Genomic DNA, 24,312 nt, shown 5'->3' on the forward strand with positions numbered 1-24,312 from the left:
AACAAATAGAAAGATAGGCGAGTCCCTGTGGCTGGAGGGTGAGAGAATACCGAACCTCGGAAACAAGAGCAAAGGCGACCACACTCCGCACTTCTGCACCCTTTCACCCCACCAGGACAAGTTGATACTGGTCCGGCATAGAATGGGATGCGGTGGGTTGGAGGAGCGGGGTCCCCTGGGGGCCGATGGCCTGGCCTCGCCCTGACAGTGGGGATCAGCACCAGGAGGCCTGAGGTGACTTTTCGACCACTGCCTATACAACCGCACACACCCTGGGATGGCTTGCAGCTCTGGTTACCCAGCAAAATGGGTTGTTGGGTGAGGTGAAGAAGAGGTGGGCGCCGTCCGTCCTCCCAAGCCCGGAACCACCACGGGTCAGTGAGCCCTGGCTGCCACTCTCACTACGAGCTCCCTCCTTCCATCCTGCCTCTCCCTCAACCATGTCGCCTGGCACCCCAGATGCCTTCCAAGGCTCGCAAGATGGCCTGCCCCAGACGGCACCTCCTTGGCACACAAGCCGTACACCCGCCACTTTCCATTCCCAACGGTCCCCCCCACCCCTGGGAGGGACCGACGCGCAGACCGAGAGCTACCTGGTTGATCCTGCCAGTAGCATATGCTTGTTTTATAGATTAAGCCATGCATATGTGAGTACACACGGCAGGTACAGTGAAACTGTGAATGGCTCATTAAATCAGTTATGGTTCCTTTGATTGCTCGACCCCGTTACTTGGATAACTGTGGTAATTCTAGAGCTAATACATGCCAATGAGCGCTGACCCCCAGTGATGCATGCATTTGTCTGTCCAAGACCAATCTGGGGGTTCCCAATGGGTTGGCCCCGGCCTCCCTCCTCCACTGGCCTCTCTGGTGACTCTAGATAACCTCGGGCCGATTGCACATCCCCGTGACAGTGGCAACACCTTCAGATGTCTGCCCTATCAATTTTCAATGGTACTTTCTGCGCCTTCCATGGTGACCATGGGTAATGGGAAACCATGGTTTGATTCCAGATAGGGAGCCTAAGAAACAGCTACCACATCCAAGGAAGGCAGCAGACATGCAAATTACCCACTCCCGACTCGGGGAGGGAGTGATGAAAAATAACAATACAGAACTCTTTTGAGGCCCTGTAATTGGAATGAGTACACTTTAAATCCTTTAACGGGGACCCATTGGAGGGCAAGTCTGGTGCCAGTAGCTGTGGTAATTCCAGCTCCAATAGCTTATATTAAAGTTGCTGCAGTTAAAAAGCTTGTAGTTAGATCTTGGGATCAAGCTGGCGGTCGACCACAAGGCAAGCTACTGCCTGTCCCAGCCCCTGCCTCTCAGTGCCTCCCCCATGCTCTTGACTGAGTGTCCTTGGGGCCTGAATCATTTACTTTGAAAAAATGAGAGTGTTCACAGCAGGCCTGGTCACCCGGATACTTCAGTTAGGAATAATGGAATAGGACTCTAGTCTTCTATTTTGTTGGTTTTCAGAACTGGGGCCAAGATTAAAAGTGACATCCAGGGGCATCCGTATTTTTGCTGCTAGAGGCAAAATTCTTGGACAGGCGCAAGATGAACCAGAGAGAAAGCATTTGCCAAGAATGTTTTCATTAATCAAGAATGAAAGTTGGAGGCTTGAAGACAATCAGATACCATCATAGTTCCAACCATAAACAATGCTGACCGGCAATCTGGCGGTGTTATTCCCATGACCCACGAAGCAGTTTCCGGGAAACCAAATTCTTTGGGTTCCGGGGGGAGTATGGGTGCAAAGCTGAAACTTAAAGAAATTGATGGAAGGGCACCACCAGGATTGGAGCCTGCAGCTTAATTTTACTCAACACAGGAAACCTCACCCGGCCCAGACACGGAAAGGATTGACAGATCGATAGCTAATTCTTGATTCTGTGGGTGTTGGTGCATGGTTGTTCTTAGTCGGTGAAGCAATTTGTCTGGTTAATTCCGATAATGAACGAGACTGCTGCATGGTAACTAGCTAGGTGACCCCCGGTGGTCCGCGTCCGGCTTTTTAGAGGGACAAGTGGCGTTCAGTCACACAAGCTCAAGCAATAACAGGTCACTGATGCCCTTAGATGTCAGGGGCTTCATGTGCACTACACTGAACAGAAAAGTATTTGTCTACCCTTCGCTGATAAGTGCAGGTAACCCACTTAACCCCGTTCGTGATAGGGATCGGGGATTGCAATTATTCCCCATGAACAAGGAATTCCCAGAAAGTGCAGGTCATAAGCTTGCATTGATTAAGTCCCTGACCTTTGCACACACCACCCATCGCTAGCACTGATTTGATGGTTTAGTGAGGTCCTTGGATTGGCCCCACCGTGGTCAGAAATGGTGCTGTCGGAGCATCGAGAAGACGATCAAACTTGACTATCTAGAGGAAGTAAAAGTAGTAACAAGGTTTCCATATTTGAACCTGCGGAAGGATCATTAATGGCCAGGCCCGAGACCATGGGGTCCGCCGGCTGGAGCAGCACTGAGAGAAAGAGAGGGGGGCCCGGAGGGTGTGTGGACAGGGTGAGGGGAGCAGTTGGAGGGTGATGAGCTCTGGCCCATGTCCTGGCAGGAGCCCCCTCCCCAGTCCCGCAGCCAGACCCACGGGCCCAGAGACGCAGAAAGACGAGGCGGTGGAGAATGACGGGAGCAGACTGATGGGGCACCACTGTCCTGGACCCACCACCCCCACCGTGGCCTCTGTTGCATGGAAGGGACAGCCGCAGCCAGTGACAAAGGGAATATCGGACAGCCACCCCGGAGTAGGGCTGGCACCTGCATTACCAGGGCTCTCTCGATGGAAGGGGGCGTCTGCACCCCTCCCTGCGACCCAAGGGGGCCAGGCGGGTGGGCCTCACCAGGACAGAGGCCATGGAAGACTGGGGGGGAAAGGCTGCAGAGCCCGTCCTCCCCTCCATGGGTGCACCCCCAGAAACACAGGTCCCCTCCAAGCCAATCCAGGTACCGCTCACCTCCTCACCCACCCCGGAGAAGGAGGAGGTGGTAGGTCAAGAAGATTCAAGACACTGGGACATGGGTGGCGTACAGGATCTACAGGCCAACCCCGCAACCCACGTGCTGGACTCCTGGACCCTGGAGGGACACGGCAGCCGGGTGCCTGGACACCAGGCCACAGGTCGTCGTCTTTTTTCCACACACCCTCAGAATGCAGAGCACCCCTGCCAACTGTGACGCAAGTCACAGAAAAAAAAAGAGAGAAAAAGCCACGACTCTCTATAAATTGCAGGACACATTGATCATCGACACTTCGAATGCACCTTGTGGCCCCGGGTTCCTCCCGGGGCTTCGCCTGTCTGAGGGTCACTCCCCCATCGATCGCCCACCTGTGCCCTGGTGTGGTGCTGCTGGGGCCATTGCAGGTGGGCCACCTCCGTCCTCCTCCCTGGGGATGCCGGAGCACTGGCCGGCCTTTGTCCCCCCAAGCGCAGACCCCACCTTCCCCTTGGGAAACCTTAGCATGTGCCCATCTGAGTGCCACGCAGTTGCCTGCGACCGATGCCGGGCTGCCACTGGCCAGGGTGCCGAGAAGCGAGGGCAACAGCGGGAGGCAGCGAGGTGGTGGGGATCCCCTCCTCAGTCTTCTCTCCTGACTGAGACCTCAGGTCAGACGTGGTGACCCACTGAATTTAAGCATATTACTAAGTGAAGAAAAAGAAACTAACCAGGATTCCCCAAGCAATGGCGATGGAAGTCTCCAGCGCCGAATTCCCGCCCACCTGGCGGGCACAGGAGATGTGGCATACGGGAGACCAAACCCACTCCGCCATCGCTCGGGGGCCCAAGTCATTCTGATCGAGTCCCAGCCTACTGATGGTGTAAGGCCAGTGGCTGCCCCCGGCATGGCAGGTACCAATCTCCTCGGAGTCAGGTTGTTTGGCAATGCATCCCAAAGTGGGTGGTAAACTCCATCTAAGGCTAAATACCAGCGCGAGTCCGTTAGTGGACAAGTACCACAAGGGAAAGTTGAAAAGAACTTTGAAAAGAGAGTTCAAGAGGGTGCAAAAACATTGAGAGATAAATGGATTAATCAACCTGGCAGACTGATGCGCCGACCACCCCGGATCATCGGACCCCCCCTTGCCTGCTCCGTCTGTCCCCTTCATCGGGGCGGCCGGCCGACGGTGGGAGGGACATGGCCCGCGTGTCGCACCGGCCCCTGCAGGGTGCATTTCATCCACTGTGGTGCACCACGACTGGCTCCGGGCTGGCTGGGAAGGCCCACTGGGGGAAGGTTGCTGCCGGCATTACAGCCCCCTCCTGGCAAGAGCAGTCGCCATCGCCCGGGACCGAGGGAGATGATCTCCTCCATGCCCTCCCCCCGTCAAACCGTCCCACCCCGCCTCCCCCCAGGGGAAAGGCGGGAAGTAGGATGGGAAGGGGGGATGGGGCCCCCCACTCCTGGCATGGCTGTCCACTGGTGCATACTGTCCTAGGTGCTTCCCTGACTGGTCTACACGACCGAGGCAGGAGGGCCCATGACCACAGGCACTACGGGTCCATGGCAATGTCAATTGCCCAGCCAACCCATCTTGAAACACGGACCAAGGAGTCGAAAGTGCGTGCGACTCGGAGGGCTCACAGCGAACCCCACATTGCAATGAAGGTGAGTGCCGGGGTGACCCCGGCTCAGGTGGGATCCCGCCACTGACCACACCAGCAGGTGCACCACAGGCTCGTCTCTCCTGACCTGTTGGGGAGGTGGAGCATGAGCGCATGTGATAGGACATGAAATATGGTGAACTACTGTATGCCTGGGTGGGGCAAAGCCAGAGGAAACTCTGGTGAAGGTCCACAGCGGTCCTGATGTGCAAATCAGTCATCCAATCTGGGTATAGGGGTGAATGACTAATCGAACCATCTAGTAGCTGGTTCCCTCCAATGTTCAGGGTAGCTGGAGCTCCATGAAGGCACAAACCCAGTAATTGGTTTTATCTGGTAAAGCAAATGATTAGAGGTCTTGGGGCCGAAATGTTCTCAACCTATTCTCAAACTTTAAATGGGTAAGAAGCCCTGCTCACTGGCCTGAAGCCGGATGTGGAATGCGAGCGCACAATGCACTTTTGGTAAGCAGAACTGGAGCTGCTGGATGAAACAAATGCTGTGTTAAGGTGCCCGATGCCGATGCTCATTGGACCCCAGGAAAGGTGTTGGTTGATATAGACAGCAGTACGGTGGCCATGGAAGTTGGAACCCGCTAAGGAGTGTGCAACAACTCACCTGCTGAATCAACTTGTCCTGAAAATGGATGGTGCTGGAGCATCAGGCACATACTTGGCCATCGCCAGCGCTGGTGGGCCCGCAGGGGGCTAGACCGCAATGAGTAGTAAGGCCACCGCAGTGAGCATGGAAGTTCAGGGCGAGGGCCTGGGCAGAACCGCTGTGGGTGCAGATCTTGGTGGCTGTAGCAAATTTTCAAATGAGAACTTTGAAGGCCGAAGTGGAGAAGGGTTCCATGTGAACAGCAGTTGAAAATAGGTCAGTCAGTCCTAAGAGATGGATGAGCGCCATTCGGAAAGGACGGGAAATGGCCTCCATCACCCTCAGCCGATCGAAAGGGAGTCAGGTTTAGATCCCTGAACCCAGAGTGGTGGAGACGGGTGTCCCCACAGCATCCAGTGTGGCGATGCGAACGATCCCGGAGAAGTAGGCGGGAGCCCCGGGGAGAGTTCTCTTTTCTTTGTGAAGGGCAGGGCACCCTGGATTGTGTTCGCTCCGAGAGAGGTGTCCGGGCCTTGAAAAGCATTGCGGTTCTGGCGCCATCCGGTGAGGTCTTGCTGGCCTTGAAAATCTGGGGGAGATGGTGTAAATCTCGCACCAGGCCATACCCATACCCGCAGCAGGTCTCCAAGGTGAACAGCCTCTGGCATGTTAGGACAATGTAGGTAAGGGAAGTCGGCAAATCAAGTTATGTTAAGTCGAGTTTTTGGCTAGATATTGTTTTCTAAGTGCTTAGATTTGAGTTTGGTAATGTCTTAATTGTGTGTAATTTCTCTGTTTTTGCATGAACTGACTGATGGTTATTTAGCCAATTAGGGTGGTGCCCACTATCTGAGAGGATAAAATTGTTTACATTGACCAGTTTAATGTAGTCAGGATCCAACCAGTTTCAATCTGAGATATTTGTCTGTGGGCACAGGGACTAGGACAACTGGGCAGTAGATGATGCTGAGTTGAGATTGGCAAGTGCTTTAATGATGCTTCTGGCTGGAGCAGACTCTGGGGTAATGAGCTGGCTAGAAGTGGTATTGCTGGAACAAGGTACACTGAACACTGGGCTGATACTATTGGTACTAAACACTGGGCTTGACACGGTGGACTGTGGCCAGATAATGGTGAAACTGGACACTGGGCTGTGACCAGTGGACTATGGAGGGATACCGATCTGGTACCAGTGTTGCTGGATGCTGTGGTAGCAGCTGAACTGTGGCTGAACACCAGGCTGGGGCTGGTGGATGAGAGCTAGAAAATGGGCCAGAACCAGTGGATCTGGAAACTGGGCTGGGACCAGACCTTTGTGGAACTAAAGGGAAGGTTGTTTGCTTAGCTGGAATCATTGATGCTGGAGGTATTGCTATACACTGAGCTGGACTCAGCAGTGCTGCAGGTATTGTTGTACACTGAGATGGACTCAGTGGTGCTGAAGTTGATGCTGTACACTGAGCTGAAATCAGCAGTGCTGCAACTGTGATGAGGAACCAATTAAATAAACAAAGAGGAATATATGTTTGCAAGAGATTCTGTGGTTAATTTCATGCCAGGATAAAGGAACATTGCAACATAATGAGCAGTGCACTAATCCAGCAACTGGTTAACAAGTCTGAGATGAGCTCCTGTGCAATTTGAAAATAGCAGGCAAGATACTCAGGTAAAACTCACAAGTGGATGATTAATCTGGAAAGAAATGGCAAACTGAGAAGCAGACTATTATACAAGGTCACTGCAGACTAGTGACTTGAATGCATTGAAGAGTTTCTGAAATCAGTGGACTGTAGCTGAAATATGCACAGAGCTGAGAAGTTTGAGTCAGATAAGTTGTAGCTTGAATAGCAGGAACTTATCATATAAATGCCCAAGAAAACTCAGGACAAGTCTGTGACTAGGAAGGCTTAGCAGACAGGGAATCCAGCAAAGCAATAACCTGTGGAAAAAACTAAAGTCTCATACACACTTAATGATATTCTCCATGAGTGATATCATTAAGTGTTTCCACTGCACTGCCAAGCTCAATGTTGTTCCCGATCTGGGAGAGAACTCGAGGAAACTCTACAACAAAAATAACTGGAAAGGTTCATTCAAGATCTTTGGCAATTCCTCTTCTTTCTACAAGAAAGTCTTGATCCAACCAAAGGAAGCAGAATCTTTGATAAGGAGAAAACTTTGTCAGAAAACATGGAACCTCCAAAGAAGGGAGTAGCATTGTGATCAGGATCATAATCAGAGTCAGAGTCCAAGTCTAGCATTATAATTTAATCCTTCTTCTTTGTATTGATAAATTCCAGAGAATAACTAAAATAACATGAAACAGAGGATCCTACACATATTGTAACACTCGAAGGACAAGAGGACTAAGTATTAGAAGAACTATTGTAAGACTGGGTAGTTGATGACGTATGACATTGGTGTGTCAGAGTGCAGAATTTTGCAAGATATCCATCAAAGTAGAGAAAAGGCTAGTCATCAGCTGAAGACAGAATTGGATTAGGTCCGTAGGAACTTGAATTGGCTGGAACCAAAGGAAAATGAACCAGACATACTGTACAGATGGTACTGGATTGAATCCGGATGATCTTGAATCAGCTGGAACTGAAGGAGATGGAATCTGTCTTGAACCAGAATGGGCAGAATTTGGGTTGAAATCAAAACAAATGGAATCTGGGTGTTCAAATGGTACTTCTTGGAACTGAGTCATGTTGGAAGTCTTGAGTGACTGTGCAGAATTCAAAGACAGAGTCTTACTGGCATCCAACATAGTGGTGCTCTTATGAGATTACTAACAGAAGTCCATATCTTAATCTGTGGCACTATGATTCCCTCCTGGGATCAATGCTCTGGGGAACCGTTCTGGGGATGAGCCCTGAAGACCCTGTCTGGGCATACAACTCAGGCATACCTCCTGGGGTTAGCAACATAGGCACCCCTCCTGGGGTTGGCAAATCAGATGCCTTTCCTGAGGCTAGCAAGTCAGATGCCTCTTCTGAAGCTGGCAACTCAGATGCCTCTCTGATTATGAAAGATTTAAACATATTTTTTGGTCCCCAAAACTGGAATAGGATACCAATACTGAATTTGAATTACTTTTTGGGTGACTTCTTTAACATCACTATCTGGAATAGTGGGAACTGAAACTGCAGATCATACATGAGATGATTTGTGGACATACATGAGTGCTGTGGCCTTTAGACTTGTCACCATTTCTTGACTTGCCAGGGGAACAGTCTTTAATGAAGTAATTAGGACTTCCACAGTAAAGGCAAAGGTGAAACTCCTTGTAACACTGACAATCAGCTGCTGAGAGCTTGAGCCGTGAGCAGCTAAAATGTTTATATTTTCTCTGCTTGGTAGGAGAGACCTGATCCCTAAAGAAGTTTCATTCAGTAGGCTCTTTGGTCCCAGTAAATTGAGCAGAATTCTTAGCAGTGTCTGGAGTACTTTTGAGGAATTCTGACATTATCATGATAATACTGGTTTGGACATTTTGAAACTGCTCAAGCATCTTACAAAGTATTCCAAGTAGTTCAGGAATCAGAGAACTTCATTCCTGGGAAGTCTGTGACTTACAGAGATAAGTAATCACCTTCTTAGGAAGTTTATCCATAGCAGAGTTGAGACATGTTGATACCTCTTGCTTGCATCTTCTCATAATGCTTCAGCCTGTTCATCAGACCATGACTTGGACCTGCCACTTGGGTCTGACCAGCTGTGTCCATGGTAGGCCAGGGCAAACTGTCAGGATCCAACCAGTTTGGATATAAGGTTTTTGTATGTGGGAAAGGGACTGGGACCACCGGGCAGTAGATGAAGTTGAGTTGAGATTGGTACACTGAACATTGGGATACCAGTGGGAATAAACACTGTGCCATACACAGTGGACTGTGGCTGGACATGGGCTAGAACAGGTGGAACTGGACACTGGGCTGGAACTGGTGGAACTTGACACTGGACTGGGACCAGTGGACTGTGGCTGGATACTGGTCTGGTACTGATGGTGCTGGTTGCTGTCATAGCAGCTTATCTATGGCTGAAAACCAGGCTGGGGATGGTAGACAAGAGCTGGACACTAGTCCAAACCCAGTGGATCTGGACAGTGGGTTGGGACTAGTGGTACATTAGCTGGACACTGATCAGACATCAGTGGAACTAAAGGGAAAGTTGATTGCTGAGCTGGATTCAGCAATGTTGTAGATATTGATGTACATTGAGCTGGACTCAGTGGTACTGGGGCTATTGCTGTACCCTGAGCTGTTCTCAGCTGTGCTGGAGGTGTTTTTTCTACACTGAGCTGTATTCAATGGTGCTGGAGGTCTTGCTGTATACTGAGCTGAAATTAGTAGTGCTGGAGTTATTGCTGTACGCTGAGCTGGACTCAGTAGTGCTGGAGTTATTGCTGTACGCTGAGCTGGAATCAGTGGTACTGGGGCTATTGCTGTACCCTGAGCTGTTCTCAGCTGTGCTGGAGGTGTTTTTTCTACACTGAGCTGTATTCAGTGGTGCTGGAGGTCTTGCTGTATACTGAGCTGAAATTAGTAGTGCTGGAGTTATTGCTGTATACTGAGCTGGACTCAGCAGTGCTGGAACTGTGACAAGAAAACAATGAAATATACAAACAGGAATATATGCTAGCTTGAAGGAAATTATGGGTTTAATTGCATGCCAGGATACAGGAACACTGCAGCAGAACGAGGAGTGCACCAATCCAACAACTGGTTAACAAGTCTGAGTTGAACTCCTTTGCAATTTGAAAATAGTAGGCAAGATATTCAGGTGAGACTCACAGGTGGATGATTAATCTGGAAACTGAGATGCAAACGCTTGTACAAGGTAACTGCAGATTGGGAATTTGAATGCTTTGTAGAGTTTCTGAAATCAGTGACCTGCGCTTGGTGTAAAGATGCATAAACACCTAAAGATTTTCTGTTCAACCATTCAACAAGTTGATTGGTTGGAATTAAAATCTGGTAATGTATAGGAGTAACTGATGATCAGCAATTTGCTCCTAAATGCCAGAAAACAGATGAAAATGGATGTTCAGACAAGTTTGTTAAATGTTTGATCCAAACAATTTGTTCAAACAACAATTTTTTTCCATTTTATGTCATTTGGGAGCAAATTGCTGATTGTCATTTGCTTTCATACCTTACCATATTTTCATTACAACCAATCAACTAGTTGGATGGTTGGACAGAAAATCTTAACATGTGTATGCAGCTTTAGATATGTTGTAGCTTGAATTGCAGTAACTTAGCGGAAAAGTGCCCAAGAAACTCAGGAAAAGTCTGTGACTTGGAAGTCTTAACAGACAGGGAATACAGCAAAGCAAGAAACTGTGAAAAAAAAGAACTGTAGTCTTACTACTAACTGGAGCCAGAAATATCAATGAGATTTGCTGCAATCTATAGGCTGTGAGTCAGGATGTGACTAATTGTTCTGGCACTGGATTAATGGCCAAATAAGGCTCACATAGGAATTCCAGCTCTCTGATTGGTTGCCAGTGTCAGCTTAGACAAGGAACACTCTGACTGGAGATATGTAAGCAGTTGACATGCTCCATCATGGCGATGTTCTTCCATCTGTACACAAACAAGACAAGCAGAAAACCTGACCTGCAGGATAGGTGGAGAAAGTAAGTCACATGACAAATTACTTAGAACATGAGTATAGAAAGTCAGGATCATGACAGTACATCTCTGTATGTGTCTGCTAATCACCAATAAATATGGTTAGATCCAAAAATTTTGCCTCAACCTGGATGTACTGTGTGGTGAACTTCAAATTGTTGTCCTTGATGTGTTCTAGGAATTTGTCCAATTCAGTGATGCTCCCCCTCCATATGAGGAAGGAACATATAATATAAAACCTGATGTGCACCAAAGTTATGTCCAGACCAGATGTTGTTATCATCCCAATAACTCATCAAGAGATCTGCATAATAAGGCTTACTAGACTCTCTTTACAGCTCACATTACAGAAAAAAAAAAAAAAAATATATATATATATATATATATATATATATATATATATACTGCTTAAATACGTAATGACAGTGCAATAAGTTTTTAAAAATATACCAAATGATACGTCTTCAAGAATGAATAAAAATAACACTTTTAAAAAGATAGGTAAGGACTGAAACTTCAATATGTGACCTTTACCTCCTGTAAAGCCTGTGTCCAACTAAAAGTATCTAGAATCTATTTTAACACACACACTCAAGTGCTAAAAAGTATGCTATTCAGCTCAATACATGATCATATATATAAATCCATTATTTATTCCTAAACTACAAATGATTTCATCCACCAAATAAATATGTTTATTATAATGCCACAAATTGACTTTATCAATCCTCTCTTTGTGACTTACATTCACACATTTTATCTTATAACTGTGGAATAAAAAAATAAAGAATTCTAAAAATATGTAAGTGATAGGGCTAAAATGTCCGTATTCTCATGAGAGATTTATAAGGTAATTTTGACAATCAAAAGAGCAGTTTACATTAAAGTTGTGGCACAAATATCCTTTCTTTTTTTTATTTCTATACAATCAATTCTAATATTTTTTGATGTATAGGAAAGATTCCTGGACTGCACACCCTGAATATATAACATGGGAGGTGCTACCTGTTGAGACTTCTTGCAGGCACAGGAACAGACAAATCACAGTTGCACAACTCCAAATTACTCCCAATATATATATACATTATCCAATAACCTTTTTTCAATCAATAGAGGCTTTTAGCATAACCATGGTCAATGTTATGGGCCTACCAACTATATGCAGGTAATCTCTTAAGGTAAAGCCCCTAACATACTAGGGTTCAAATCCCGAGTGTAGGACACCCCTAAATCAGCACAGCTGAGCCACCCCAGGGCATCGCCATAATGAAAAAAGTGAAATGTGAAGTTAGAAAGGTAAGAGCAGCTATGGCTGCATGGAAAGGTGAAAATACAAATATAATATAAACAAACAGTAAAATGTTAAAATAGTGCAAAAAAGAAAAAAATGTGTTATAATGCGGTGCCCTGAAACAGACCAACCAAAGCAATCCAGGGGACCCACGCCCCAAAAATCAACCCAAGGTTGCACTACAGTATACAACTTGTAGGACTTACCTAAAATTGTGCCTATTACTTGTGTAAATATACAATACCAGACTCACGCACCCCTTTTAACTAGTTATCTAACTTGTGATAGCTGTTTTCCTTGGTGCTTTGCAACTGGTGTGCTTGGTAACTGTCTCACATTTAAAAGCAAAGTTGCTGTGAGCTTTAAACCTTGATAGCATACCCTGAGTTTAACACTAATGTGATGGCTATGTCCATGTTATAATTCTGAGCAATAAAGTAGGGACTTGCAGTAAAGTGGGGTCCCGTGACGGGGGCTGCAAGCTTAAATGCATTGATCAATTCATGAACCAAAACCCCAATGTTTATTATGTTTATTATTATTATTGTTAGTTATTATGGTGAGTGCAGAGCCCATGTGATTTATATATATATATATATATATATACAAAGAGATCCTTCTGGCAAGGGTATATACCCAGCACACAACAAAGGAAGGTGGCACTCCAATAGATTATACAAATCAACGTGTATTAATAATCCAATGACATATCAATATCCATGTGTCAATGTTTCAAGGCTAAGAGCCTTTTCATCAGGACATGTAAAGGTTCTTAGCCTTGAAACGTTGACACATAGACAAAAAACCTTACGGTTTCACACATCCCATTAAGGGTTCTTAGACATGATGTGAAATTTCACAAAACCTATTGAATTTCTAGCACTAAAACTTCAAAAATCAATGAAACTATGGTCGTTAATGCTGACGCCTTAATGGACATGTTCCTTGCATAATACAGATATGGTATGCCATGACACCATGTGGTTAACTGCAGATTCAGCACTCTCACAGAGTGAGATTGCTGTAACTCACAAAATGGAGGAGCTGCTAATTCACAGAATTGTGTGCTCATTGGAATATACACATGCAGTCTATGCCACTGAGGTCTGAGCAGAACATACAGCTGCACAGATGGGATAAGAATATGGTGGATGGGTAAAACATTGGCAAAACTATGGGAGACAATTGAGGCGCCTGCCGTCGGGTTCCAGCACTGAAGACGCACCTCCTCCATTGCCCATTGTGAGGTTCTGGTTTTGTTGTGGACCTGGGATGGTGATAGGAGCAAACACTGAAATAGATTAAAAGAAAATGAGGAACTTTTAATGAGTGGCTTAGTAGACATGGAAATGGCAAAAGAAAAAGTCCAGGTATAGCAAAGAAGCACACTTGAGAACTGTAGTGAAGCTAATGGGAGAAGGTCCAGATAGTGACAGGCAGGAACAGTCCAGTATGCAGGTTTTGTGAGGCTGAAATGAATTTGCAGGCTGAAGTGAATAATGTCCAGAGGAAATGCAAGTGGAGGCAGGGTGCAGGGTAAGAGCTGACACAGATACTCAGGCAATGGGAGAGGTAATTGGAGGAGGAAGGGTAATCCAGAAGGGTAAGGAGCAGGTTAGGTGAAACACGCTTAAGTAGATTTTCCAAGGAGGCAGGAAACGAGCTCAGGAACTCTCTCTCAGCTGCTGCTGAGAAACACGTTGCACTGGCAATGCAAGGGAGCTCTGAGCTACCTTAAATCCCCAGTGCTCAGCCATGACTGGTCAGAGAGGAGCATGTGACACACCAGGATAGGGTGACTAGGTCACATGATCGGAGGCAAGATGGCGGTGCCCATGCCAGAGTGAAACAGAAGCACCACCATGCCTAACTAGACCAGCATTACAGTATGCCCGCACATTTACATCACTGTGGCGGAAGGAGATATAGCGGTGTGGATGGGGCAGACATATTGGTGTGTAGTGGGGAATATTAGGCAGTATAGATGGGGCGGGAAAAAGTGATGCAGATTGGTGGAAAATGGTGCACATGGGGAGAGACAGAGTGGCACAGTTTGGGGGGACAGAGGCCTTGATTCAGAGCTGGACACTCTGACAGAATGCTATCTCTAAATCAGGGCATCTTTTTTTTTATGGAGCGGCCTCCTGGCCAATCGCATTGCTGTGGGTTGCCACCCACAGCTAATGCGAGCAGCCAGGATGATGGTAGCGATGGTCAAAACCATTGTGACCATCAGGCTTGTGATGAGACCCTTGTGGTATGCTCTCGTGGCTGCAAGCCCCAGAGAGCTTTAGGCTCAATCAGAGCCGAAAGCTCTCTCACTGACATCACTTGTGATATCAGTGGGGCTTCCTCCAAATGGTAGGCATTCCCATGGGAACGCCTCCATCTGGGCAGCTACCCCCCAAAACTGCCCACCAAAGGGGGTGTTCTGTCACTCAACATCAACAGCATGCCCCATTTGGTGCGAGACCTGGAGCGACGGATTGCCCTTCGCTATCCAGGTTTTGCGCATGCACACGACGGAGCCGGCTCCGTCATGCGCATGTGCTCTGGGCCATCAACCCAGTTGCGAGTGCTCAGCAATTGCGACCGGGTCTGAATCAGGCCAAGAGTGACATGAATAAGGGGTACAGAGTGGCATGGATGCTAGAAGACAGAGTAGCGCAGATGGGTAAAGCCAGATTGGTGTGTATGAGGAATAAAGACTAGCACAATAGGAGAACACACAACAGAAGGGATTGGGGAAGACAGATTGGTGCAAATGGGTGGGAAGACTGAGTGGTATTTGTGGGAGAAGAAAGACAGAATGGCACAGTTAGGAAGGACAGAGTGGTGCAGATGGAGGAATAAAGAATGGGCGAGATAAGGGGAAGACAGAGTGATGTGTTGCAGATGGAAGGAAAGATTGGCATGGATGCAGGAAGACAGGGCAGGGCACATGGGGAAATACATATTTGTGTGGATGAGGGCATGCAAACTAGTAGAGTTGGGATAACACACAGCTGTAGAGATTGGGGAAGTTATAGTGGCATGGAGGTCGAAGATAGTGCCTGCGTAGACAGAGTATGATAGTTTTAGCAATTAATGAGCTGAATGTGTATAATGAATGAAATGAATGGATGGAGTTACAATGAGGTTGGAACCCAGTATGATTGTTGTGGTGAATGAATGGGAAGATTGTGGGCACTGAATGGGATGTGTGTGCCACATAACTGTTCAGACCTCAGTTGCATAGACTGCATGTGTGTATTCTTTATTGTGTCGTCCTATTGTAGGTGTATTATGAACCCTAAACCCTCTAGACATTTTCTTCTCACGTAGACATAAGGTATACCTTGTGACGTGGGAAGATAGTCTGCATCACAGATCCAAGAAAGAATCAGATGATGTCATCAATTGGGTACATACTTACTCTACTGCCCATGAGGAGATCAGGAAAGTGAAAAACTAACTTTGGCCACTTATACAGAATGACTGTGATTTACCCAATTTGAAAAAATCAAGAATCAGATCCTGTTATAAAAGGGGCAAAATATTAAAGATTGGGTAGTATGGACAGACATAACAGAGCACAATAAAGTATCTAGATATACATGTAAACCAAAGAATGGATGCCATAGGTGTGTGGGATGTACAACTTGTGGGTATATGAACATGGGAAGATACTTTGTTCATCCACATTCTGGATATAAGTTTGAAATAAGACACAAGTTAACTTGTACTAGCTCTTTTGTTATATATTTGATAAAATGTCCTTGTGGACTCTGCTATGTAGGGAAAACCATACATTCCTTTTAAGAAACATATGGCCCTTAATACATCGGCTATTAGGCCTGCTATTAGTGGCAATGTATCGGAACAGCCTGTGGCAAGGCATTTTCCTGAATATAAGCACAACCTATCTAGCCTTAAACATATGGTGATCGTTCACGTACCTGATGATGGAAGAAGGGGAGACAGGAATAAGAAACTTATGATACTCAAAGCAAAATGGATCCACCTTTTCGATACTGTCAGACCCAGGGGTCTAAATGACCAGCTCAATTATTATATCTTCCTTTAATGTATATCACACTAAGGGACATCAATATACTGTTTTTGTCTGTTATTATTTATGGAATGTTGGTTCCTTCTTTAGGGTTACTAGCTTCAATTCTGTATGGATTCACTTTTAATTATGTTAGTTGTTTAGTATTGTAGCATGGTAGTCTTTGCTTACAATTTTTTGTTTCTCTTCATGTTTGTCTCTAGGTGTCACAATTGTGGGTGTTTAACATAGAACGCTGTCCGTTGGGCGTCGGGTTTCCATGGTGACACTCTGGTCTGGTGATGCAGTGACGCATATCCGGTGTTTCCCGGAAGTTGAGCACACGAGGCAGAGGAGAGCTAGTGGTGACCGGACTTAGCCCGGAGAGAGTCGCAGGTATTTAAGGTGTGTACTTATGTTATGTCTTTTTTCATGTATGCAGCCAGATGAAGGGCAATAAAGCCCGAAACATTGCCCTAAGGACCTGTGGAGAGTTTTCATTTATTTACTAAGACCACCGAGTGCAGCTTAGTGGAGTATAAATATATATATATATATATATATATACAAGCAGCCAAGGTGCGGCACTCACGGCATACGTTCAAAAAGCAAACAATACGTGGCGTTATATATATATATATAGCTTACCTTATACCAAAGAAGCCCGCCAAGTGTAGGTGTCAGGACGCCGCCCGGGACCCCTCGTGATGCTGCTGGAGTCCCGCACTGAAGACATCACGGCGCCAGGCATCAGTAGAAACCTAGGCAACCAGGACGCCCACGCTGTGACGTGGCTGGCCGTCCTGCAGATGAAAAATGCAGAGTGTTATAGATAAATAGAAGGAAGAGAAATACCAATAAAAAGCGCATATAATATACAATAAAACCCATGACCTAAAGTTAAACAGGACTCAAGACAATATGTAGAGAGAAAAACACAACATGTCATAGGCAAATGGTTAGCTAACTGGTTGTGGGACAAACACTCTGCATCGTAATATACTTGAAGGCCAACTCCCATATTGGGAAGCTGGAAAAACTAGGGAAAAAAGAAAAAAGAAGAAAAGAGGAAAATAAGGAATCCTAAAGGGAGAAACATAAGAAACACAACCAAAACAAAGAGTATCGGTACTGTAGCTCTATTAAGTGGTTTCCACTTGTTTTCTCTGCAGCCCTTAGTCAGAAAGAGTCAAACTGTAGACTAGTTGAACACATTCCAATTAATCCTCTCATTGAGACCAAGGGGACTAATGGTCTGCAAGTTGTATATCCATATGGCTTCCACCTGAAGGAGACGTGCTGCTCGATCTCCTCCCCTGATGTTTCTAGGCACATGATCTATGGCCATGTGTCAAAAGTCGCTAAGAGCATGTTTCCTCTCAAAAAAGTGTTGGGCCACTGGTTGATCTGCTTTTATAGCAGACCGATGCAAAGCCATCCGCTCCCTCATGGTCCTAGTGGTCTTCCCCACATAGTGGAATCCGAATGGACAACTAGCCAAATAAACAATAAACGATGATGTGCAGGTCAAAACATATTTGATGCTGTAGATGCGTTGAGAATGGGGATGAGTGAACGTCTGCCCGGTGATCATATGTTGGCAGGTTGTGCATCTCAAGCACCTATAACAACCTGGTTTTTTAGACAAAAACCTACCATCTAGAATACGGCTATTCTTTTCAAAATTAGTGATGTCATTGTGGACTATCATGTCCTTAATGTTGCGTCCTCTAGTAAAACAAGCTAATGGTCTCTTGTTCTTTAAGGATGGAAGGTCCTTATCAGAATTAACTATGGGCCAAAGTGCCCGGGTAGCTCGATGAATGACCGCACTGCTGGTGCTGTACCTGCTTTTCCACGGAACAACAGATTCCTTATTTATATCTTTAGGAGTAAAAAGGTAGTTTCTGGACATACTCAGAACCTCCTCCTTTTGTTGTTGTAGCAAAATCGGATCATATCCCCTCTGCAAAAATTTCCGTATGATACAATCAATATTCGCCTCTACCTCAGTCTTTTCGCTGGTAATCCTTGCAACTCTCATCATTTGAGATTTCGGGAGGCCCTTTTTAAGGGCTGGGGGATGATGGCTGCTAGCTGACAATAAGGTATTTTTGTCGGTGGGCTTGGAGTAGACGCTGGTACTAATGCGCCCCTTGTTGATAGAAACTTGGACATCGAGATAACTCAAAGATTGTGAACTGTATTGGTAAGTGATCTTTATCAGTGAATTCCTAGCGTTGACATTGGACAACAGAGATAGGAGCTCCTCCTCACCCCCTGTCCATAGCATAAAGAAATCGTCTATGTATCTCACAAATAATAGAATGTGTTTTGACACTTCGCTGTCGTTAAAGAAGATGTGGTGTTCCTCCTTGAACATATATATGTTCGCGTATGAAGGGGCGACATTACTCCCCATAGCGCAACCAGTGCGCTGAAGGTAATATCGCCCATCGAAGATGAAGTAGTTCCTTGTTAAAATTAGTTCCAATAATTTCAAAAACATAGTATGGTCAATAGTGGACACATACTCCAACTGCAGGAACTCTTTCATGGCCTCCAATCCATCCCCATGTGGGATGGAGGTGTATAGGCTGCAGATGTCTATGACACAAATCAATGTGTTGTTCAGAACCACTTGCACATCCCTTAATATTTGCAAGAAACTGGAGGTATCTTTAATGTAAAAAGAACGTCTCACCAATAGTGGTTGGATGATGCTGTCCAGGAATTGGGAAATGGGTTGGTATAAGGAATCTCTAGCCGAGATTATCGGATGTCCTGGTGGTCTTTCCAATCGCTTATGGACCTTCGGTACTGTAAAAAGAATCGGTGTAACCCGATGCTCTGTGGGTAAAGCCTTCACCAGTGCGCCCGAAAGGTGCCCATCCCAGGAAGCCTCGTGTAATACACTGTCTAATTCTGTTTTGTAATCAAGGGTGGGGTCACAGCTATGGGGGTGATATGTATCAACGACTGCCAGCTGGCGGTATATTTCGTTTCTATAATCGGATAAATTTTGAATTACAATCCCGCCCCCCTTGTCGGCAGGGCGGATAATGATGTCCCGATACTTTCCCAAATTACTCAGTGCCTCCCATTCAGCCTTAGAAAGATTGTAATGATGGGTTGGGTTAGTGGCAGTATATCAGGTAACTGCATTGTACAATAATCGGGAAAACGTCCTTATAGAGGAATTAGTTGATTGGGGGTTAAAATGTGACTTTGATTTGCTCTTAATGAACTCTGAGTGTGGATCAATATGTGGTATCACTTGCTGATTCCCAAAATGCTCCTGAAGGCATAATTTACGTGATAATTGGTGCAAAGAAATTTTCCATGTCAGTTCGTCATGGTGGTTAGTGGGGATAAAAGAAAGTCCCATGTTTAATACCTGCATCTCTAACTCGGTTAAAGAATGGGATGATAAATTAAAGATTAAGTCTTCTTTTACTGACCCCCCCTACGGGTGGGCGCCCCTTGTTTTTTGATAACTTAGCTTTATCTCGACTAGTTGCTGGAGGATTAGAGACCCCCTCCTGGGGATCCTCAGAGTCAACTGGATTAAACTCACTGTCGCTGTTAGATGATACTGCAGTGTGACTAAATCCTTCTCTGCGTTGTCACCAGCCAGATCTGGATCTAAACGGCCTCTGTGTCTGCCCTCTGGTATCTCCTCCCATAAGCCAGCGATTGACACGGTTCTCATCATAGTCCCCCTTGACGATTAAATACTTATTCCTCTTGAACTTGGTCAGATCCCTGTGGTAATTCTCACACTGGGTATGTAGTTTAGCCAACCAGTCATTGGACTGGTCATGTTGCAGAATAGGTTTATAATCGGATTCATTGATAGAGATTGTCTTTTTAATAGATTCTAATTGTCTGCCTACCTCCTCTATAACTAGCAGAATAAGATCCAGACTACACTTGTTGAGTATTCCTACCCACTTCTTACAAAAATCAGGATTATACCTCCCAATCGTGGGTACATTCCGAACCCTGAACCCACGAGGGATCATTTTCTCTCTGTGGTAGTCTGACAGTGTAATTCCATGCAGAAAAAGATCAATTTCTTTTTTCTTTAGTTTTAATAGATGGAAGCATGCATCCTCTGCTCCCTGTTGCTTGTCCATGAATGAAAAGTGCTCTTTAAAGTGAAGTCGTTCCGCATCGTCATCAGTAAAACTGTAGATTTCAACCCTTCTGAATAGAGATACCCCTGCATCCAGGGGTGTCCTCTGCAGACATAGCAGAATCACTCGTCATACTGTGTGTTAATCCAGGAACTGAAGACCAATGGTCAGGAAACTTACTACTTTGCAGGTAAGCTTTAAATAACAGTCGAGAGGTGCCTTGTCTCAAGAAGATTCAGACAGCAGTCTGAACCTAAACAAATAATACTCCACCGGACCGGCACTCTACTAAGCTCTACTAAGTTTCCTGCCCATTGGTCTTCAATTCCTTGATTAACACACAGTATGACGAGTGATTCCGCTATGTCTGCAGAGGACACCCCTAGATGCAGGGGTATCTCTATTCAGAAAGGAGAAATCTACAGTTTTACTGATGACGATGCGGAACGACTTCGCTTTAAAGAGCACTTTTCATTCATGGACAAGCAACAGGGAGCAGAGGATGCATACTTCCATCTATTAAAACTAAAGAAAAAAGAAATTGATCTTTTTCTGCATGGAATTACACTGTCAGACTACCACAGAGAGAAAATGATCCCTCGTGGGTTCAGGGTTCGGAATGTACCCACGATTGGGAGGTATAATCCGGATTTTTGTAAGAAGTGGGTAGGAATACTCAACAAGTGTAGTCTGGATCTTATTCTGCTAGTTATAGAGGAGGTAGGGAGACAATTAGAATCTATTAAAGAGACAATCTCTATCAATGAATCTGATTATAAACCTATTCTGCAACATGACCAGTCCAATGACTGGTTGGCTAAACTACATACCCAGTGTGAGAATTAACGCAGGGATCTGACCAAGTTCAAGAGGAATAAGTATTTAATCGTCAAGGGGGACTATGATGAGAACCGTGTCAATCGCTGGCTTATGGGAGGAGATACCAGAGGGCAGACTCATCAAAAAGAAGACTTAGTCTTTAATTTATCATCCCGTTATTTAACCGAGTTAGAGATGCAGGTATTAAACAAGGGTCTTTCTTTTATCCCCACAAACTACCATGACGAACTGACATGGAAAATTTCTTTGCACCAATTATCACGTAAATTACGCCTTCAGGAGCAATTTGGGAATCAGCAAGTGATACCACATATTGATCCACACTCAGAATTCTTTAAGAGCAAATCAAAGTCACATTTTGACCCACAATCAACTAATTCCTCTATAAGGACATTTTCCCGATTATTGGATGATGCAGTTACCTGATATACTGCCGCTAACCCAACCCATCATTACAATCTTTCTAAGGCTGAATGGGAGGCACTGAGTAATTTGGGAAAGTATCGGGACATCATTATCCGCCCTGCCGACAAGGGGGGCGGGATTGTAATTCAAAATTTATCCGATTATAGAAACGAAATATACCGCCAGCTGGCAGTCGTTGATACATATCAACCCCATAGCTGTGACCCCACCCTTGATTACAAAACAGAATTAGACAGTGTATTACACGAGGCTTCCTGGGATGGGCACCTTTCGGGCGCACTGGTGAAGGCTTTACCCACGGAACATCCGGTTACACCGATTCTTTTTACAGTACCGAAGGTCCATAAGCAATTGGAAAGACCACCAGGACGTCCGATAATCTCATCTAGAGATTCCTTATACCAACCCATTTACCAATTCCTGGACAGCATCATCCAACCACTATTGGTGAAACGTCCTTTTTACATTAAAGATACCTCCAGTTTATTGCAAATATTAAGGGATGTGCAAGTGGTTCCGAACAACACATTGATTTGTGTCATGGACATCTGCAGCCTATACACCTCCATCCCACATGGGGATGGATTGGAGACCATGAAAGAGTTAATGCAGTTGGAGAATGTGTCCACTATTGACCATACTTTGTTTTTGAAATTATTGGAACTAATTTTAACAAGGAACTACTTCCTCTTTGATGGGCGATATTACCTTCAGCGCATGGATTGCGCTATGGGGAGTAATGTCACCCCTTCATATGCGAACATATATATGTTCAGGGAGGAACACCACATGTTCTTTAACGACAGCAAAGTGTCAAAACACATTCTATTATTTGAGAGATACATAGACAATCTCTTTATGCTATGGACAGGGGGTGAGGAGGAGCTCCTATCTCTGTTGTCCAATGTCAACGCTAGGAATTCACTGATTAAGATTACTTACCAATACAGTTCACAATCTTTGAGTTATCTCGATGTCCAAGTTTCTATCAACAAGGGGCGCTTTAGTACCAGCGTCTACTCCAAGCCCACCGACAAAAACATCTTATTGTCAGCTAGCAGCCATCATCCCCCAGCCCTTAAAAAGGGCCTCCCGAAATCTCAAATGATGAGAGTGGCAAGGATTACCAGCGAACAGACTGAGGTAGAGGCGAATATTGATTGTATCATACGGAAATTTTTGCAGAAGGGATATGTTCCGAGTTTGCTACAACAACAAAAGGAGGAGGTTCTGAGTATGTCCAGAAACTACCTTTTTACTCCTAAAGATAGAAATAAGGAATCTGTTGTTCCGTGGAAAAGCAGGTACAGCACCAGCAGTGCGGTCATTCATCGAGCTACACGGGCACTTTGGCCCATAGTTAATTCTGATAAGGACCTTCCATCCTTAAAGAACAAGAGACCTTTAGCTTGTTTAACTAGAGTACGCAGCATTAAGGACATGATAGTCCACAATGACATCACTAATTTTGAAAAGAATAGCAGTATTCCAGATGGTACGTTTTTGACCAAAAAACCGGGTTGTTATAGGTGCTAAAGATGCACAGCCTGCCAACATATGATCACCGGGCAGACGTTCACTCATCCCCATTCTCGACGCATCTACAACATAAAATATGTTTTGACCTGCACATCATCGTTTATTGTTTATTTGGCTAGTTGTCCATGCAGACTCCACTATGTGGGGAAGACCACTAGGATTATGAGGGAGCGGATGGCTTTGCATTGGTCTGCTATAAAAGCAGCCCTTTCCGGGAAAACCACAGATCAACCAGTGGCCCAACACTTTTTTGAGAGGAAACATGCTCTTAGCGACTTTCGACACATGGCCATAGATCACGTGCCTAGAAACATCAGGGGAGGAGATCGAGCAGCACGTCTCATTCAGGTGGAAGCCAAATGCATATACAACTTGCAGACCATTAGTCCCCTTGGTCTCAATGAGAGGATTAATTACAATGTGTTCAACTAGTCTATAGTTTGACTCTTTCTGACTAAGGGCTGCAGAGAATACAAGTGGAAGCCACTTAATAGAGCAACAGTACTGATACTCTTTGTTTTGGTTGTGTTTCTTATGTTTCTCCCTTTAGGATTCCTTCTTTTCCTCTTTTCTTCTTTTTTCTTTTTTCCCTAGTTTTTCCAGCTTTCCAATATGGGAGTTGGCCTTCAAGTATATTACGATGCGGAGTATTTGTCCCACAACCAGTTAGCTAACCATTTGCCTATGACATGTTGTGTTTCATTATCTCTACATATTGTCTTGAGTCCTGTTTATCTTTAGGTGACGGGCTTTATTTTATATTATATGCGCTTTTTATTGGTATTTCTTTTCCTTCTATTTATCTATAACACTCTGCATTTTTCGTCTGCAGGACAGCCAGCCACGTCACAGCGCGGGCATCCTGGTTGCCTAGGTTTCTACAGACGCCTGGCGCCGTGACATCTTCAGTGCGGGACTCCAGCAGCGTCACGAGGGGTCCCGGGCGGCGTCCTGACACCTACACTTGGCGGGCTTCTTTGGTATAAGGTAAGCTGTCTTTTCTTACATTCACTAATCACTTTTACCTTGACAAAGGGGCGCTGTGCCCCGAAACGTTGGTGACATGTGTTTGGGTACACATTAAACAAACCTTTTGCAAAAGCTCCACGTGCCACTGATTATCTTTGGATTATAACTTTTGTGCAGGTGGCACTGGAGTACTTGAATGCGAGCTTAGTAGAGTGC

General features: G+C 45.5%; 2 pseudogenes; both read left to right on the plus strand.

Moving 5' to 3' along the window:
• The first annotated feature begins 590 nt into the window (after positions 1 to 590).
• On the plus strand, positions 591 to 2,445 carry LOC148481214 (18S ribosomal RNA; annotated as a pseudogene).
• A 1,198-nt stretch (positions 2,446 to 3,643) lies between these two features.
• LOC148481215 (28S ribosomal RNA) lies at positions 3,644 to 5,893 on the plus strand (annotated as a pseudogene).
• The last annotated feature ends 18,419 nt before the right edge of the window (positions 5,894 to 24,312 follow it).

Source organism: Taudactylus pleione, unplaced genomic scaffold (genome assembly GCF_031769625.1).
Source record: "Taudactylus pleione unplaced genomic scaffold, aTauple2 ptg000592l, whole genome shotgun sequence".
Taxonomy (NCBI): Eukaryota; Metazoa; Chordata; class Amphibia; order Anura; family Myobatrachidae; genus Taudactylus; species Taudactylus pleione.